This window comes from Anas acuta, chromosome 4 (assembly GCF_963932015.1).
Source record: "Anas acuta chromosome 4, bAnaAcu1.1, whole genome shotgun sequence".
Lineage (NCBI taxonomy): Eukaryota > Metazoa > Chordata > Aves > Anseriformes > Anatidae > Anas > Anas acuta.
Genome location: NC_088982.1, coordinates 36,226,604 through 36,247,545, shown reverse-complemented (window position 1 = coordinate 36,247,545; position 20,942 = coordinate 36,226,604). Strand labels below are relative to the sequence as shown.

The following is a 20,942-nucleotide window of genomic DNA, read 5'->3' as shown; positions in this document are numbered from 1 at the left end:
TTGATTTGGTTGAAAATCAGTAGTTGCCCGATTTAACACTTACAGGTGTTTCTTTCTGATAGTTTACATTTGCAATTTAAATTGTATTCAGACAGTTTAAATGACTAATCCTCAACTTGTAGGCACACTCCTCTTTGGAAAATATAAATCCAGTGTCAAGCACCTTTCTTTGTTAAATATATTATTGATGAAAAATTCATTTCTTGTCCTGCTAAATACTGAATCAAAAAGTTTTTTTTCTGGGACAGTAGAAATGTAGGGGAAGAGGATGGGTATGGGGAGATATTTATAAATTGCTTTCCTAGGTGTTTCACAGTAATCCTAAATTAATGACATTTTGTTTGGCCTATGTACAGAAATACCTTTATGCTCTCGCAAAAAAAAGGGAGAAAAGGAGATGCAGTTTATTTTGAGCAAATCTGCACCATGCTGGATCTTACCTGGTCAATACATAGTTTAGATGCTGTAACAGATAGCAGAACTGCAAGCCAACATGGTTCTCACACCAAGACTGATATTTGTTGTCAGGAAGTAATTACGTTCTTATGAATACAGAGCATGGATCCTTATCACTCACTAACAAGTGCAGGTAAGCAGGGATGCCAGAGCAAGTAGCTGCTCTCATGTGTACCCACATACCATCCTCCCCAACCTCCAATGACTAAACCTGTACCCTGTTGCTGTCAGGGTCCCCACAGCACCAGCATGCTCTGTGCAGCCAGACCTGGGGCTTCCCCTCCACCTCTAGGTGCCATTTTAGTTCAGCCCTGTGCCTTCAGCCTGAGCTCTCGCAGGTGCACCCATTTCCAGCTCAGCCACATCCATGCCCTGCCCAGGCCAACCTCACAGCTGGTCTCCATCCTGCCCTGAGGCCACCACCAAGGAGCTCACCTGGGGCTCAGCTGGGGCTTGGGCTTCCCCGGGCTGGAGGTGGTGGGAGGGCCCTGGCTGCCCACCCCAGGGGCACCCCCTTGCCACCAGACCCCCAGGGAGCAGCCATCTCTTTCCATGGCCCTCAGGTAAAACAGGTTTATAGCAACTCATCAGCGCCAATGATGAACTGCTTTCCAAAGCCATGTATGTCAAGTTGTTCAAAAGAGTTTATTGAAACTGAAGTTAATCCATAAATCACTGGTCGTAAAGCATGGCCAGAAGCAGCAATAAACCTGAGAGGGGAGCTTCAGGTCTGTGCACAGTCTGCTGCATCCTGTGACTGAGAGTGCACTAGGTATAACTGTTCAGGCCAGCCCTTGGTAGTACCAAGGATCGTCCTCTTTCTTCATTTTCTTCTCCCCTCCAAACTGATTAACTTTTGCATGTAAGCATGCTAATTTCACAATCTTATGGTATTTTGAAAGGATCAGAAAGCAGGCCAAACTCAGCTTTGTGTAAGTTACCTACCGCCAACACTAAACACTTTTGCACAACAAATGTGCTGACGCAATACCACGCGCATTATAAGTGAATTTTTATACCATAAGTCCCACCAAGTGAAATAACATTTTTATTCTAATTACTCAAGATAATTTGGTGTTGTTTTGACCTCTATTGAAAAAGAGCAACAATCTCTTAGATAAAGCAATTTACCTACCACCTCTCTGCGTAAGAGCTGTATCAGCTGTATCTTCAGCAAATAATGCCCAACTCCAGGAAAAAAAAATATAGAAAAGCTATCATATGACTTGTTCCTCCCTACTAAATGCCCACTCTCTGTCACTCCAAAACTAGGCTACAGCAAAATCTTAAATTAGCCTTCCATATTTCACAAATAACTTACCAGATGCCTTCTTCAAATAACAAACCTCCCTGTGGTGCAACTTTTGAAATCATAGTCATTAAGGTTGGAAAATACCTTCAAGATGACCTGGTCCAACTATCTCCCTGCCACCACTATCAGCCACTAAACCATGTCCCTAAGCACCAAGTCCAACCTTTACTTGAACACCCCCAGTGGATTCCACCACCTCCCTGGGCAACCCATTCCAATGCTTGACTGTTCTTTCTGAGAAGAAATGTCTTCTAATTTCAACGTAAACCTCCTCAGTGTCACTTGAGGCCAAATTCTTCATTTGAAGTCTTGTATGAGGAATAATTTAAGGATTTGTCCCATGCACTACAAAGTGTACCAACGTTCAGTTTTAACTCTAAGCATTTCCAATTAAACCATACCTTCAGTAAATAAAATTCCTGTTTTATTCCCCTTTCCAATTAAACCATACCTTCAGTAAATAAAATACCTGTTTTAAAACTCATTGATCTGACAACTGTTCCTCCTGCAGTCCCAAACAATTGGAGCAGGACTTCTTGTGCACAAAGAACTGATGATTCACTGTGCTTTCTTGGGTACTCTGTATCCACTTTCTTTGCTTTTTAGTTTTGCAACTTTATGTTAAGCACCATTTATCCTGTGCCACATATACCCAGAATATTGTCTGGGAAGGAAGTAGTGCTATTTTCATTGCCCTGGTGAGTTTGTCACCTCTCTGTATCACAGAGCAGAGCGTTTATGATGGAGCATTCAACTTCAGCAAGTCAGCAATGAGAGGCAGGCAGTTATTATTGACATTAGCATACATTGCTGTGATGCACACGAACCCAATCTCTTGACCTTTTTCAAATATGAATTCAGTGCCATGTGGATATAACCTGCAGAGTGACATTACAACCAGACTCCATTGCTCCATTCATGAAAGTACGATCCTAAGAGCTGTAGGTGAATGAAAAGGGAGTAAAAGCACAGTTGTTACCAACCTCAGTTTCCACCAAACCAACAGGAGAGCTCTAGACTTACAGAATAACCAGCAGCCAGCCAAGAGGTTTGAGCAAACACCAGCAGGATACCATTCAGAGGAACAAATGCCGTTTCTTAAAAAATAGATCATAGCCTGACAGGGAGTCTACAGCAACCAAGCCACACTGTGAGTAGCTGTAGGCGTTGATTCTTCTGTCAAAGTGCATCAAAGGAAAGGAGGGGCAAAGGGGAAGAGCACTCTAAAGGCTTCCAGAGACAGAAGGTGGTCGTTTCAGGTTACTGCTATTGAAAGGAAGTATTGTGCATCTGCCATTCATGTTTAGTACCCAATTAATATTTTAAAGACATTCTCAAGCACTTCTTATGATTTTATTATTTTTCACTTCTACTGTTTTAATGCCCTCTGAGAACCTTGAAAATCCAGTGTCTTTCCCCATTAATTTTGTCCTTTTCTGTTTGACACACTCATTTATCTGAGTTTCTTAGCAAGGCTCAAATTAAAATCTGTTTCTTTTCTTCTCCTGTCCTTGTTTGTGAAGTGTGGTTTGCTCCATATGCAGGAGATGAAGTATCTTAAAGCAAACAGCATATCATAGGAAGGAGCTCAGCAACTTCAGCTTTTAACTTCCAAGGGCATCATCAGGACATGAAGGATCTATCCCATGATGAGGTACATTTAAAACAGTAACAACGAAACACTGAATAATGAAATAAAAAGATACTGTTTGGGGATAAGTTGGGTCCAGGCATTCTGACATTAAAATTTAGATTGCAAGCCCAAAACATCAGAGCATGCAAACTTAGCTCCAGTAAACTATGGCATCCATTGCAGAATTGTGGTGGAGACACCAAAACCAAAGCTACAGTCCTGAAAGCCCTAGCTCATCACCTGCCTAACTTGAAGGTACCTGAAATCTGGAAATACTTGTTATTTTACAAGTTTCTACTTTTTTTTTTTTTTTAATCTGACAGATGCTTACTATGACCAGAACTGCCTCACTTAGGAGGAACTGATACTTTTAAAGCAAACTAGCATGCAGCAGATCTTCATCTGTGACTACAAGGGGCCAAATCCAACACTATCTTTCACTGTACAATCAAAACACAACAACTTGGATACTTGTTGAGGGCTTCTGTAGATACCCGCTTTGGCAAACAAATTACAGGGCAAAGCTCTCCTAGTAGTCAGTGAAAAGGGCATTTAAAAGCAAAAGGTAGACTTAACTTCATTTAGACTGTATTCCTCCTGACAACCGTGGAAGCCTAACTAGATAATTTTTTTCAGTAAATTAAAAGCGTATAGTGAGGTGCTAATGCCAAGTGGTATGAACACTTTCCCTTTGTCTGAGAATGCAAAGAAACGGTGAAAATAGCATTCAATAACCTTTCATTCAGTAACACAGACCCTCTTCTCCGGGCTGTTCATATCTTGTAGCCACTGACTACTGAATGTTATACAAATACTGCAGTAAGAAGAAAGATAACACTCCTTCTTCAGATGTGCTCAAGCTATGTGAGTCATGGTCTGTCTTATACTATCTCTTTTCTCATGACTATTGAATCCTTTTACATATTGTTGATCAGCTTCAAGAGCAAAGTTAAGATTGCTGTTGAGATGGCAGCCCTACTCAGATTACTTTATGATTCACTTTACTTTCCTGGTGCTGAAGAGACTATGTATGAAGAAAAACAGCAATATGACTATCACCCCTACCTAGTTCTGCTTTTAGAAATACACTGACACACAATCACTTCTTAGAAAAGTTGGTTAGAAGCACTTACCATTAGGATATATTTCCCTAGAGTGGAGCTGGTGCAAATAGAGATTGCACCTGCTTACAGGTCTGCATAGCATAGTAAAGGGTAAGAGTGTGGGATTTCATGCACATCATTTATTTTCTTCTGATTACCGTAGCATTTTGCTGTGTTCATTGTGTAATTTTTGGATGACATTTGAGCAATTTAACTCTCCACACACAATACACGGGATCACAGATTAGTTACCCAGGGATCTTTGTGCAGCAAGTACCTTGCAGATATTTATATTCTTTATCATAGCTACCCACAGTGGAAACAGTCACAGCCAGTAATCATGCTGTCAAGAAGTAGATGACTATACGAGAGCTAAAACATGGGTAAGAGTGAGAAAGCTGTTTTGGCAAAACAATAGAGGCGAAGAAGAGGGCTGCTAAGGATTGCCAAGTTATCCTGAAGCATATATTCTTTGAAGAGGATATGGATTTGTTAATCCCAGGTGGTCAAGAGAAACAGCAGAATAATTTCCATTCATTTCACATGGTAGCAATATCATGCATTCTCTAAGCCAGCGTATGATAAAGTAACCAAGTATCAAGAGAGAAAGAGCAAGGGAGAGACCCACACTGGATTAAACTGAAAAAGCTGTTTGTTGATTACCCTCTTCCTTGGATCACAAGGTCTAAGTAAACTATAAAACTTAGAATTCCATAAACACTTTGGAAAGCATGTGGCTTTCTAGCATTCAGATAAAGATCATATTTCATGTAACCTTTGATTTCCTCTAGACCCAGGGATCAAGAACAGAACTCTGGCATCACATAAACTTGCTTTACAAGTTTTCATACCTCAAAGGACATTACAGAATTATAGCCCATCCTTCAGTGTAGTGAGGGAAGAATGCTTTACACATGTCTTTTGCTTAGCTTTCCCATTCTGCTGAAAATAAATAAATAAATAAATAAATTGCCTGCTTACCTTTGTTTCATGATGCAGGTGGGATAGCACCAAACCTCATGCAGTCTCACCTTAGTAAAACTACTACTCTATCTTTTAAAAGTCAAACTCACAAATAAATCAACAGTTCCCCATTACTAATTCTACTAAATCATTGAAAGCTGTTGATATAATCATCTGTCATTCTTTTTCCTAATGCCTGCATCACAGAAGGGTTTAAGGACATGTCATCACCTTAAATGTAACACAACAATAAGGATTTAATACGTCTTTTCTATACCAATCTTTGGTCCTGAAAAATTAATCTACTAGAAATAAAAGTTCCACAAAAGCCTGTTATTACTGTTTCTTTTCCATAAGATATTTTTGAGTACTTAATATTTCCCTATATTCCTTATCTATCACCTACTTTTAAAAGCCATTATAAACTTCTAAATGTTTTTTAAATAGTTGAGTCACATTTTTTCATAACCTTTCCTCGTATAGTATGTTCTCTTTCTATGCAGAAAACGAAATTGAAGCTGTACCAGCTACTATTGTTAGAAGGGGTCCACATGCACTGTATTGTATAGGATTTCATTCATGCTCTTCTACTTGCAGGTTAGGAACTGTTGCTGCAGAAATGTTTTGTTCTTTGGGAATTAACTGCCCTCCCTCACAGTGAAGACTGGATTGACATGATTTGGGTGATTGACACACAAATTTAAGCCAGCAGAATTCAAATAGAAAGGCAAGGGGAGAGAAGCCCAAAGTGACCATTTTTCACAAGTGCACAAACTGAATTTCAGTGCATGGCCTTCACTCCTCACTGCTCTCTCTTATCTCTGCAGAGGACTCATATTGTCTAAACGATGGTTATCCAATCTTAAATATATAACTTAAACAAAAATCTGCTTGAAGTGATAGTTTGTTCTATGTGAATAAACACACAGGTTGGTTTCTATCTATCTTGTCCTTTCTTAAATAGAACTGAAAAGTCATTTACTGAACTTCATTAATGCTCTTCTGGTAGCACAAGTAGGAATGGATGCCCCCTTTAATGATCCCACATTAAATCACTGTGTGAAGAGCGGAATAGTAGAGGTGAACATCAGCAGGGAGCATATATCTAGACATCTGAGCACTACATCCCAGGTATCTCGTGTCTTTCTTGGCCTCTAGAGTCATATTCCATTAGCCAACATATTTATCTCACCCATCTTGCTTGAAATTACAACTTGAAATTAGTTTTTATCATGAAACACACAATAGAATAAGATTTTTCTTTGTTCCTGTTTTGAAATGAACACTTGAGAATACTGACTTTTATTTAAAAACAAAATAAAAACAAAACCTTCATCAACTGTGGAACTAATGACATCTAGTCTGATGCAACTCTACACCCTTGTGACCTTCTCAGAACAACACAATAAATCTTGACTCTTAACGATCATCACACACAAAACCACACATAAGGCAGCAAGCCAGCTGCTGCTACACAGGAGGTATAGCACATCAGTGCTACCACAACCTTTCCTTCACTAGTGATGGTAACATCTCTTCTCTTTGCATTCCTGTTGAGACTTGGACCTTTCCTTGCAACCTGATTGAAACTGCCTGGCTGGGTTCAAAAGTTATTGGAGAGTCTGAGGCACAGAAAGAGAGGTTTTAAAACATCACTTCTATAAGAAAACCTACTCAAAAAACATTTATAGATATGAAGATGAGAGTTCAAAATGTGAATGCATGCACACTGGGACCTTAAAAGCGAGATATAACTCCTGTCTTTTGAAGATAAAATATATTTGAATTCTATATTTAGATGAAGAAAGGACTTCTAAAAACAGTTTAGGAATAACAACACTAAATATAAGAACATTCTATTTGAATCTGACTGACCATTTTGCCTCCAAAGCACCTTTACTATATCCAGAGAGGAAGGATTCCAAAGAAACTATTGCATATCAGGGCTTGGCATTGAGAAGGCTGCCTGGTCTAATCTATGCCTTCTTTCTCAGGTAAGTATTATTCTGCATGTGATGCTCTTTCAGCATAAAATAGGACAAGAACAGACTGGCTTTGACATTTATTATGCTTGCCTTTTTTTTTTTTTTTTTTTTTTCTTTTAACTAGTACCCTGTTTATTAGTCCAGTGTTCTTATTTGTAGACATTAGGTCAAAAAAATAACAGGATATATAGGGTTTCATGAGACTTGGGTTACCAACATGAATATCACATTCTGCATATTGTACTCAGGTGCAAAATTCTACAAACCTAATGTGATTGTAAGATTATTTGATGAACTACATAAAACACACATTCATTTTAAAAAAATCATTAGCAGGTCATGGATAATTCACAGGTAGAAAAACTGATTAAATCCCACAGCAGTTATATACAATGAATGGTTTGACCTGCTCTATTCAGTACATGAGTCTTACAGAAGTCAAGTATATTGGCTTGTTCCCGACCCTTCATAGATTTTTGCATATATTATTCCAAGTATTCCATAGATTAGAGCAAGAAAAATATGTTAAGTTAGCAAGCTTCTGCAGAAAAATCTGCAATTACAGTGATTCGTAAGCCAAATTCTGAAAATCCTTTATAGGTTCCATTAAAATTTGCTTCAAATCTTTTCTTGAATAAGCTATGGAATACAAAACCAATGATGTTCTATATTTTTATTGGAATTATTCAGGATAGTAGTTTACAGGTGCTGTTTTGAATCTCTAGCCAAATAAATTATTTTCAGGTAATTTAGAGTCCTGTTCCAGTAGAGTTACTCTATGTGAGTACTCCTATTGATTTCAGTGGAACTTCTATTACACTATCTGCTATAAAGTCTTATTTCTTTCTCATTTAAAATCCTCACTGCTGTGTTTGCTCATTTCATTTTATTATTGGTTCAAATCTTTGTGATATTAGAGTAACATATCCAGAGCAAATCTGAAAATGAGAGAAACTGCAAATCAGAAAGCTCATGATAAAGACGGTCACTTAAAAAGAGAAGGCTTACATACTTTATTTGAAGGCTGTTAGGTCTAAAGACACCTAGTCAGTAAATGACACTTAATCTTTCTTAACTCTAATATACCATATAATCTGATTTGTATCCATTGTTTTTATAGAAATCTCTTTGCAATGTAAGCTTAATGCTCCTTAATAATTAAAATTAGTTAAACGCAAAATAGACTACTTATAGGTACAAGAACTGATTATGTTAATTTAAATTATAAATGCTTTTTCTTCAGTGTGATCATGTATTTTGAAGTCTTTTAGACAATCATGCTTCAAGCACATTTGGCACAGAATATATGAACTGATAACTTTCATATGGTAATACGTTTCCCACTTCGTGTAAATCTTTTTTTTTTTTTTAAAACCTGAAAGTATTTATCTTTTATTCATTACATAATCCTCTTTACATACAATGGCTATATAGAATATCACTAATAATCTGGTTCACCCTTTTGATTGTTTTAGAATTTTCTGCAGACCAAAATTTGATTTTCATGTTTTCTGGCTGCAAGGCTTTCGATATTTTCCTTGGCTCATTTGCTGCTCACACCCAAATCATGAAACTCTGATGCAAACACATACAGGCCGTGATTCAGTAGAGGTACTTCAAACACCTGCATTTAAGGCTGTCTGTGGCATAAATGTGCCTACTTGAAAGTTGAAAGCTAGGCAAGCACTTATGTGCTTTGCTGCATCTTGAAGAAACCTAGTTTCTTATTCAAGGCCATATGAATATGCTCTGAGATACCAGAATGTTAATAATCACACAGGTCCCATGTATAAAAAAAGAGTTCATCGAAGAATCAGATCTTTATATATTATCTACAGGCTATTTACAATACAATCTGTGGTATTTTTCCAGCTTTTCATATTAACACTGTTGTATCAGTAGTTACTATGTAATATATCCTCTTGGGAGTCATCATGCGGCACTTGAAGGGCAAGCAGGTGATCAGGCCCAGTCAGCATGGGTTTATGGAAGGCAGGTCCTGCTTGACGAACCTGATCTCCTTCTATGACAAAGTGACGCGCTGGGTGGACGAGGGAAAGGCTGTGGATGTGGTCTACCTTGACTTCAGCAAGGCTTTTGACACCGTCTCCCACAGCATTCTCCTCAAGAAACTGGCTGCTCTTGGCTTGGACTGGCGCACGCTTAGTTGGGTTAGAAACTGGCTGGATAGCCGGGCCCGAAGAGTTGTGGTAAATGGAGCCAAGTCCAGTTGGAGGCCAGTCACTAGTGGCGTCCCCCAGGGCTCGGTGCTGGGGCCGGTCCTCTTTAACATCTTCATCAATAATCTGGACGAGGGCATTGAGTGCACCCTCAGTAAGTTTGCAGATGACACCAAGTTAGGTGCGTGTGTCGATCTGCTCGAGGGTAGGAAGGCTCTGAAGGAGGATCTGGATAGGCTGCACCGATGGGCTGAGGTCAACTGCATGAAGTTTAACAAGGCCAAGTGCCGGGTCCTGCACCTGGGGCGCAATAACCCCAAGCAGAGCTACAGGCTGGGAGATGAGTGGTTGGAGAGCTGCCAGGCAGAGAAGGACCTGGGAGTGATGGTGGACAGTCGGCTGAATATGAGCCAGCAGTGTGCTCAGGTGGCCAAGAAGGCCAACGGCATCCTGGCTTGTATCAGAAACAGTGTGACCAGCAGGGCTAGGGAGGTGATCGTCCCCCTGTACTCGGCTCTGGTGAGGCCGCACCTCGAGTACTGTGTTCAGTTTTGGGCCTCTTGCTACAAGAAGGACATCGAGGTGCTTGAGCGAGTCCAAAGTAGGGCGACGAAGCTGGTGAGGGGCCTGGAGAACAAGTCCTACGAGGAGCGGCTGAGGGAGCTGGGCTTGTTCAGCCTGGAGAAGAGGAGGCTCAGGGGCGACCTTATCGCTCTCTACAGATACCTTAAAGGAGGCTGTAGTGAGGTGGGGGTTGGCCTGTTCTCCCACGTGCCTGGTGACAGGACGAGGGGGAATGGGCTTAAGTTGCGCCAGGGAGTTTTAGGTTAGATGTTAGGAAGAACTTCTTTACTGAAAGGGTTGTTAGGCACTGGAACAGGCTGCCCAGGGAGGTGGTGGAGTCACCATCCCTGGAAGTCTTTAAAAGACGTTTAGATGTAGAGCTTAGGGATATGGTTTAGTGGGGACTGTTAGTGTTAGGTTAGAGGTTGGACTCGATGATCTTGAGGTCTCTTCCAACCTAGAAATTCTGTGATTCTGTGATTCTGTGATATTTGAAATAACTAATTGCTGGACTCTAGGATGCTCTAACAGTACAAACGGATGCTTGAGTATCTGAAAAACCTCAGTAAAAACAGCAGAAATGGGATTTAACACCTTTCATTATAGACATGCATCTCTAATCCAGCCAATTATTTCTTCTTTATAATTACTAGAGAAATAGGTGCTTCTACAGAATTATTTGTATCATCATAATGCTGGATATCCCCTAAAACATGTTTCTACTTCTCTCTGCTGACAACAGCAATAGTATCTATGGCCACGCTCATTAAGGCCATAACGCTGCAGATGTCTGGTAGGAGGTTTGATGATTGCCATCTCGATGTACCACTCAAGTTTTTTTCTTAGGTATGATAGACTCAGGAACGCCTAGCACTAACACTTCAAAGAGCACTCTTCTGACAGAAGAGGATCCATTAAGGTGGACAACACTTGAAGTGGTAGTTTTGTGGTAGTTTCTCTTAGTGCTAGGCCCTAAAAGACAACACTACCTGAAATAGCTTTTGGTGGGTTACTGAATGCCTCGTAAGTGCTTGCATGACAGGAATTGCCACAGCATGTCACCCTGCACACTGACAAGCATCTGAGCAGGAGGTGGCCATAGGGAGACCCCGAGACAGAACACCCACTGCTAGGCGGGGTGAGGTGGTCCCTGAGGATCGCTCCTTCACCAGTTCCCAGCAGATCAAAAACATGGTTGAACTTCTACACTTGCCAAAGATTTACTATCTCTATAGCTTTCTTTGACATCTAACTAATACATTATCACTTAGTACACTTTCCAATAGAGATGATTAACTGTGAAGAACAAAAAAAAAAAAAAAAAAAAAAAAAGATCTAAACATTCCTTTATTTGCATCAAGCTCTGTCCTGCTGCTTATGGAGGACAGACAGAACAGAACTATGCTTTCACTCCTTGACTTGCTCCAGTGCGTGGCCTGACTAAAATAAATATAGAGAAGGCTACCATTACACAGCAAAAACTATCAGACTTTGGACTGACCTTACAACACAACAAAAAAGTAAAATGATCTGAACAGTAACCAAGAAAGCTCTAATATGAATGAAAATGGAAGAAAATAGGTGAGTGTGAACTTTAAAAAGAGTCAATTTGTTTCTGACATTTCCTTAGTTCTGTATTTTACGGTGGAAAAATTCTAACTTATATTTAATCCAAAAATCCAAATTAATGACTCTAAGAACACCAGTAGAGTATGCTTACATATGAACAAAATTCAGAAAATTGTCCTCTAGGAAGGTGTCTGTTGACCCAAAACTTTGAGAGTTCTTGAATATATAAAAATATTTAGTGCTGAGGGAAGAAGCATAATCTACAGTCCAGATAAAATGAACTATTAACACTAGTCCAAACATCACAACTCCATTGTATTCATTATCCTGTAGTCTATTACCGATAGATGCTAGATGATAGCATAGACAAATACATCAGAGGCTTCCTAACCATTTGCTAGAGGAACGGTGATTTGTCCGGCAGTCAATTCTATTAGAGTGACCATAGTTTTAGAACTTTTTTTTTTTTCTTTCTTTCCTAGTGCAAAAACAGCTCACAAAGATAAGGTCAGTCTCTTAGAACCGAAATGTCAGACAAATCACCATCCACCTTGCAAACTGTGCTCCTGAAGGACACTGGTGTGATTTGTGACTTGAAGAGCTGTTTTTTACTGTTCATATTCCTGAGAAAATCACTGTGGAGCTCATCTGTTCCAGACCCTGCACTGCCAACACAAGGAACTCACAAAAGGCATGGCCACAGAATACGCCGCTCTTTTGTTCCCAGAACAGCACCTTCCAGGGGTCAAAGGAAAACAAGTCTGATAAGCTGATGCAAAGTCATACCTCACTGCAGAGATGGCTGACTGAAAGGGATAAAGTCAAAGATCTATTTGAAGCTTGGATCATTCAGGACATCTTCCACAGCCAATTTCTCAAATATAATGTAGGAAGAGAAAAACCACACTGCCTGGATGCAGCTTAAGAGACTGAAAGGATTTCTGGGACTGTTTGCTGAGAAGAATACTTAGCTGAAGGCATTGGTTGATATGAACCAACTTTTAAATGTGAATAAACAAATTTTTATCCATTTCTTCTCCTGAAATTAAGGTAATTATTAATATGGCTATTTAAAGGTGATTTTTTTTAATAGACCGTCATGCATCTTGCATTGCAAACTAAACATTCCTTTAAAACTGGACTAAAACCTGGACATGTATAAGAAATTGAGTGATACTGTAACAGCTGTCCCACTTTTTAATTCCTAGGTTCCCTCTCATCCATAGGAATGAGATTCGGTTTAGGGTGTCTAAATTCTGCAAATGTATCATTACCAAACTTACAAAGATAAGAAAGGTCACCAGGAGACTAGGTGATCATCTAGATTAGTAGAGTGAAATGCAGCTAAATATTTGGCCAAAACAGGGCTCCAGACAGGTCATAACCAGTGAAACACCATCATCACACTTCCTTAAGAGCATGCTCACAGGCTGAAGCAGTAGGGTTCAAGGGGCAAGCGTTTGGCAGCAGCATCTTGTTTCATGCTCCTAAGTGCATTTATGGTATTTATGTGACTGAAAAATCATTCCTGTCCTTCCTTAAAAAAATCCTTCCACTTAAAAAAAAATACATAGAGTAAGCCACCTACAGTAGGAAATATTTCTTACCTGAATCTGGCCTAATTCTGTCTATTCAACAGACAGATCAAAAAAGGCTAGTTGTACCTTTAAAGTTAGTACCAACATTACTGTCCAATATTCACTTAATTGGGTCACACACAACCATGCCAACTGACAAGCGTAATTTGGTTACACAGAGACTGTTCTGATTTTGCCCCTATTGTATTTGAAGCAGATATTTTTGTAAAGGTCACCAGTTTATTGCATGATGATAAGGTGCATCAGTGCCTCCTGTAAGAGACATGGCTAATGTCTGGTGGATACTTTCTCAAATTGCCTGAATTTAATGTCTCTCTGTGGAGGCAGAAGTCAGCCACTTCACCACAGCATCTGAAACTGTCACAACTACAAAGTTTTTTTTAGACTTGTAAAGCTCTCAGAGGGAAATATCATCTTTATATTACAGATGGAGAACAGGGGAACAGGGAAATGGAGATGAACTAGCCTATGCCAAAAAGGATAGCTGAGCCTTAAACAAAAACTGACCCTGGATTATTAAATTCAAATCCAGTACCTTAGCCACTGGGACCATCCTCCCAGCTGCAAAAATAATTGCATATTAATTAAATAAAAGCTATTAGATGTGCAAGTCTTCCTTATGCACCCATCAGTGAGATTAGCAGGTTTAAATATTGTGTGTCACTAATCTTCAGAGAAGAGTGATTTAAATGTATTACCTCATCATATATACAGACATCTTTTCCATTACCATTTTAGTAGACTTTAGCAAATGGAGGATAGGTGGAGGATAGGAAAGTGTGTGTTCACATTAAAACCACTTTTCTGAGAGTCTAGAAAAGCATTGGCTGAGGATCTGTTTTCAGTATCTTTGATTTCAATGTACTATTAAAGGTTTTCCCACCTTCTTTTATATTTAGGCACTTTAGCTGTTAATACATTAGCAGGTTTCAATCCCAATAAAGTTATCTCTTGAGGTCTGAAGTAATTTCATTATTTCCACTATAATTAGTTAAAATTAGTTAAATAGCCATCTTTGAATACAGGTACTTAAAAATTGTGTATTTTTAGTTCAATTCCTCCCTGGCAAAATCAAGCAGGATTATAAAATTTTGAAGCCATCAGAGTTGTTAAAATACAAACACACGTCCAAAATAAAGCTTGTGGAAAGCCTAATAAGATATATCTAAAAAATTCAGATCATGGCTATTGAAATATTTCCCTGACAAAATCAGCATTTCAGCCTAGGAACAGCACTGATTAAAACGCATTAAAGATGGATGTTTCAGCAAAATTCAGTTTTGAAGTTTTAATAATGAGAAAATCTCCTAAAACTTCATTCTTGACTTTGTAGATTTTTCTTGTAAATGTTATTAAAACTCTACAACCGTAAAGGAACAAACTATAAACCAAATAATGAGGACACAAGCTGAAGGTACTTGACCAAAGAAGGTGGGGGAAAAACCACAAAGACATGGCTTTACACTTCATTTCTAGTTCCTTGACTTTCCAGTTACCAGCATTACACTGTAGAACAGCCTGAGGTCTGCACTAAATTGTGCCTAGCTGTCTGTAGTCTGGAAAAGCAGGTCTAGCTACAGGAGACTGATGGAATGCAAATATCCTTTATGATAAGCCTTTCATCTGACAGTTTCCTCTATACAGAGAAAAATCTTGCCTCGGCAGTTAAACCAGCTTTAAAGGCCTTCTGTGAAGGGAAGTTAGTGAAAGACACTGAAAAGCAGTGCCCTCTGTACAGGCAGACATGACAAGGACACTGACATCTCACTCACAATAAATGCAGGAGGGTTTAACCAAACAGCCCTCCTCTTCTTTTTGCTTTTCTTTTTTTCCTCTAAATCAATCATTTTGTGTCAATCAATAGGTCAATCCCCAAGCACAGTTTTAACATTCTAGGGAAAGTAATTCAGCTTATCAGTGTTGTGTACATGCGTTTGTTTGTTTGTTTGCTTATTTTGTTTTGGTTAGGTTGGTTGTTTTTTTGTTTTGCTGTTGTTTCTTTGTTTTGTTTTTAACTCCTGGTGTGTTTTCCTTTAGGAGTTAGCACATTGTAACAGCAATTAGTATATATACTTAGATACTGTCCATGTATAACATAAAAATACGTGTATTAGTTACCTTGTAAAAGACAAACTGAGAGAAAATGTTGAACCACAGACAGGATCCCATTTCATTGTTAGCTATGGAAAATGTGGAAGCGTTTTTTGCCCTGTTTACATTAAGTTTTTAATCCATCTGTAAGATACTATAACATAATTGGAGAGAAAGCAAATGCCATTGCCTAACCAAAAGCAAACTAAGTTAGAATAATTGAATTGAATTTCCATCCAATCTCACTAACGGGTATCCGCACCATAATTTATGAACATTTCATTTTGAAATATTTATTGCAATTTTTAAAGGTGGATTGGTAAAGATCACTTCAGCTCTCCACATTACTTCTCTAATGCTCAAGCTTTAATTGAGTTTATCCATCAATGTCATACACTGTTTGGAGAATGGATGCAGGGCTAGAACTGTTAGCACTGTGTATGGAAGGGCCTTTGATTTAATTAACAATAGTATCTCTGTAGAGAAGTTAAAGGCTATATTCATTCTGTTCTAATAAATTGGATTCAGGCTCATTGTTTGGATAGAGTGTGGTGAATGATGTTCAGGTCTATTTCTTAGAAGTGGCTGGCATGAAACAGTGATAGGTTGCAGCAGGGTAGTAAGTTTAAACCATTTAAAAAATGATTACCTTACCTTATTAGAAATGAACCAGTAGTACTATGCTATCCATTTGTCAATGAAACACGATTGTTTTCATGGCTGCTTTCACCTGCAAGGATGACAATTTAGTTTCAAAAACGACACTGCAAATATAGGTATGGACTTCTGTCTTGAATGCATGAGATGCTATTTGTTGTTTTTGCTTTGGCAGTCAACTCACTGGAAAGGCAGAGTTAATATAATCACTCATGTGAGGTATGTAGTCAAAGGAGACCAAGATACTTTGAATGTTTTTTTTGATGTTGCCAAATGAGCCTCATTCAACTTCATCATTTTCACTACACTTTAATTTATTTCACATTTTGTACTCCACTGAGCATCTTTAAAATGGTAGGTTTTGTTTGCTAAAAACAAACAAACAAAAATCAACCACATTCTTGTTGACATGTAAAACGTAGAGTTGAACTTGGACCATATGATAAAGAGAAGGTAATGCACACTTAAGTTCTTGGTAAGTACAGTTAAAACCCAGCACAGGTGGAACTGTTTTCCAGTATCTGATTAAGGTACAGAATGCAACACTAAAAGAGTGCATGATAAAATGTATCCTCTCCTTTTCAGAGTGACTTCTATCTGTATTTTATGTATTTTGTGTGCCATATAGTTATTGAAACACCGTTAGAATATACTTTCTGCATCTTAGGTGATGCCTATACATTTTGTCACTTTAAAAAATATGATAGAAACATGTAGGAAATAGTGCTCTAGAGGCAAAAGAGAGACACTGTCTAACTACGGCCCTATGCTCAGCTGAATTACACCAACTGTGAGAGTGGTTCTCGAACATTCAAGAGTTCAGATAACATATGTAATCATAGGGTTAAATCCATGCAAACATATTCACCTCAACTTTATTTGCAACTAAATCTATAAGCAAATCTTCTGAGACTAACAAGAAATTTCTGCCCTGGACTGCTTTTTAAAACAGTCAGTCGTGACATAACAGATTGCAGCAGGGAACAGGCAGTAACACCAGATTACAGAAGCAGCAGTAACAGCAGCAGCAGTTGTTCTAATTTTAATCCAGAAATCTTATGTTTTTATGTCAAACAATGAGGAGCAAGAACCTTGCAGAAAGATAAATGGAACACACTATTTCTGAAGTAGAAATACACTGATCAGTACCAAAAGGGAGGACCGGTGGTTTTAAACAGAACATGCCAACTGAGAAAAGAGCAAGAACCAATGCTAAATGCTTCAGCACGAGCTGATAGGAGATTCTGAAGTACTGATATTACCTTTTATCTTCCTAGACTACGTGAGCTAGCAAATAAGCAGCAGGACAACATCAAAACCAAAAAATACTATTCAATAGAGAGGACAAAGATCAAAGTAGTCTTTAATGTATTTTATCATTGTTTCCTACTGGTGAGTATTATTAACTGGAAGCATAATATGAAGGCATGAAAGCAAAACAGTCATGCATCTTGCACTGAAAGACCATCACATAGAAGTTAATTAGAGCATCTAACAATGTACTAGCATAAGTTTAAAGAAAGCTGAATCCTCTGTGAGTGGTTCGCTTTGTTTTGCTTTCACTTGGAAATAAAAATAATAGAACATAAGATGTCACCATCAATAAACAGAGATGATTAAATGTCTCTTATTAAAGATGATAATATTTCACATACTATAGAAATACTATTTGAATTCAGTAGTCAGATGAATAATCCTCAAGTCAGGCTAAGCACTGCTCAATTCAATATAGCTGTAATGAAGTAACAGTAAGAATTATCCATGTAAAAATTCTCCCCTGATGGCAAAGTAAGGTCAGTTTTAGTCCCCAGAAAAACAATAATGTAATCGCTATGCTGCACTTAACTACCATGACACTTGAAACTGGAAAAAAATAAACAATATTTTACATGGTATTCCATAGACTCGCTTTTCTATGGGAAAGGCACATGGATAAATCATGAATCTATTTAAATGCATGAAATTAAGGACTGTTTAGTATCTCAAGCAGTATAATCAAACCTTATACATATATTAAAAGTATTTTTTATTGTCAAAGTTTACCTTCTTGTTGGCTGCACACCTCTTCCTCTTTTTTGAAGATCGTTGACGAAGCATTTCTTCTAAAAAAAAAAAATAGAAACAGAGATATGAGAGACCTTTATCTTTTTAAATAGATGTTCCATGATTCAGGAAGGAAGGAAAAGATTAAGGTCGTTATACACATTTATTTAGGGAAGATCTTCAGGTAATGTAAACTATCCAGAGTCATGAAAGGGCCTATAACAACTTCAACAAGTTGACTTTCCTGGTCATTTCTTTGTAATTCAAGGTTTTTCAACTTTGTAAACCTGCAGGCCTTGAATTTTTCCAGTGAAGATGCAGATCTCCTAACAATGTAAACATACATTGACTTTGCTTTGCTTTCCCGCATTGCCTTTAGCAATTTCTTTGAAACAATCCACGGATGCTCATCCATTCATGGGATGAGGTCCAAAAGGTCCAAACAAGACTAGTATCCCAGTTACAAGCTCATCAGGCAAGTGATCTCCAGTAACCAGACTGCTGGTGCTTTTTGGAGACCTTTTATTTCAGTTCACTCTTTTACTCCCCTCAGGACACTGGACTGTAGATACTTTAAAGTTCTAGTATTCATTGTTTAATGCATATTTTTCATACAAAAGCCAGTTAGTAAATACTGGCTTCCACAAGGTTCAATCAACCATTATTTTTCTTAAGGAAAAATGGAGTGAGGAAGAACAGAACAGGCCGCCCAGAGAGGTTGTGGCATCTCCATCCTTGGAGTTATTCAACACCCAACTTGACATGGCCCTGGGCAACCTGGTCCAACTGCACATGCTTTTAGCTGAGGTTGGATTAGATGACTTCTAGTAATCCATTCCAACCCTCTTGATTCTGTGACTGTGCTGGAGGTGACATGACATAGGTGTGTTAGACACTCCTAAACATTCAGCAACTGTGCAATATTTTCATCATAATTTTCCAGTGATCTTCCGGCTTCCATGGCTTTACCTGTTATAATATTTGTGCTGTCCCATTGCTATACATGTCCCATTGCTATAAATTCACCCAAACCAAATTTCCCCCAAATAACAGCCATGGTAACTGCTCTTCTGGGTTAAATTTAATTTGAGCAAAATTGTATGTGTATCATTGTCCAGTAATTAAATTCACTGTCACAGGTAGAGGTCAGAGGTGCAATAACAGCAATAAGTAGATAATCATCCAGTTACTGGCAATAGTGGTATTTTTAATGGGCTCAGCGTAGCTGCCCAGAAAGCAAAATACATTCCCTGAGGGCTAGAGGATTTGGGCTTCATTCTTCATAGTTCTGCTAATATTCTTAAGGTAGCATGGAAAGACTTGGAATAGGTAACAGAAATTTCCAGAAAACAGTCCTAGAAACATGATGCCAATGAAGCTTATAAATGCTGTACTTCAGAGCCATACAGCACAAATTCAATGCTCATGCTGTGCTACATTTACTAACACCAGTATCATCTTGTCTGCAATCTGGATACTCCTTAAGACATAGAAGCCACAGTCGGGCACCTGCCTGCCTTTGCACATTATTTTTCATATAAGATGTCTCTCTCTATATATATATTTAATGGAACTGTATCATAACAAATTGAGTGATTCTGCCTCTACAGAAACACAATGATTTAGGGCTGGCTTAGTGTTGAGCATGCATACACAATCCCAGTGACTGGAAATTTTTTCTTTCATTTCACTAAGTAGCAGTTTAGATCACGTAAGTCATACAAGCTATGTAAATTCACCCTGATTTAAAGTTGCGTAAGTTGAATTCATTGTTTTCCAAAATGTAATGCCACATTATTTGCAAATTACTTTAATTCTTTGTTCCTCAATGCACAGTTTTGCATTTGCTCAGTGATAGTTATGTACCTTATGATTTACTATTCTTAGTTTCTTAGTTTATTTACTAATCTTAGTTTCACTTGTAAATAATACCATGATTATTTTAGATTTTCTTTCAGAAACACTGAATAATAAGGGGCTAAGTGTTTCACAGACAAACGAAAATTGCCGAAAAAGAAATTTCCTCTGAATATTAGAACTGATAGCATTGAGATACACTCATTCTAACAGAAATGAAAATTACAACATTGATATTTTATAATGCTGCTTCATTAATTGGGATACCTGCTGTTTATAGGTACATGACAAAAACCCTTCATGTCTATGGACATGCACATGAGTCTCAATATTCTTCTGCTGTCTGCAAGTACAGTTTGAAATCCTAAGGCCTTTATCTGTAGTAGGTAGTTTACCTGAAAATAATAATAATAAAAATTGGTAGTTTATCAGCTTGCTAAGTTAGATTGCTATGTAATTCAAGGCCCTATGTCAAGACCAGTGTGGTTCCATGTGACAGATTTTTTTTTTTCCTGCTTACTTCAAAAAATAAAAAATAAATATCCAGACTTAATAATTCTGTTAGAGGTCAAGACTGAGAGGCAAAGCACTCCAAAGGGTATGCAATAAAACAAAGGTGTATGTTGCAATTCAGTTCGGGTCCCTTAGGCACAAATGGATCTTTGAATGCTGCCTTGCATGACATGCATATACACTGATCTTTTTCCTTTCCTTTCCTTCTCATTTGTTGTTGCTCCCCAGCCAAAAAGACACACTTTCTTTCATATGAAAAAAGCCTAACTCTGTGACTGAATCAGTTTTCTCCTACAGCAAGTAAGAATGGTGGTATCAAAACAGATCTATCTACTCCGGTACCATCTCCCCAGTGACCTTGGTACTGACCAACAGTGGATATACAGTTACAGTGTAAGAACAAGGTGAGCATATAGTG

General features: G+C 38.3%; 1 long non-coding RNA gene across 4 annotated transcripts in view; it reads right to left on the bottom strand.

Annotated features, from left to right (window-relative positions):
- Window positions 1-20,942, bottom strand: part of LOC137855973 (uncharacterized) — a 341,358-nt gene that overhangs the window by 59,649 nt on the left and 260,767 nt on the right. For all 4 annotated transcript variants that reach the window (XR_011096097.1, XR_011096099.1, XR_011096098.1 and 1 more), the window contains 2 exons: window positions 18,155-18,213; window positions 16,109-16,184 (listed from right to left, as the gene is read on the bottom strand). This is a non-coding gene — a long non-coding RNA (uncharacterized lncRNA). The remainder of the gene's footprint in view (window positions 1-16,108; window positions 16,185-18,154; window positions 18,214-20,942) is intronic.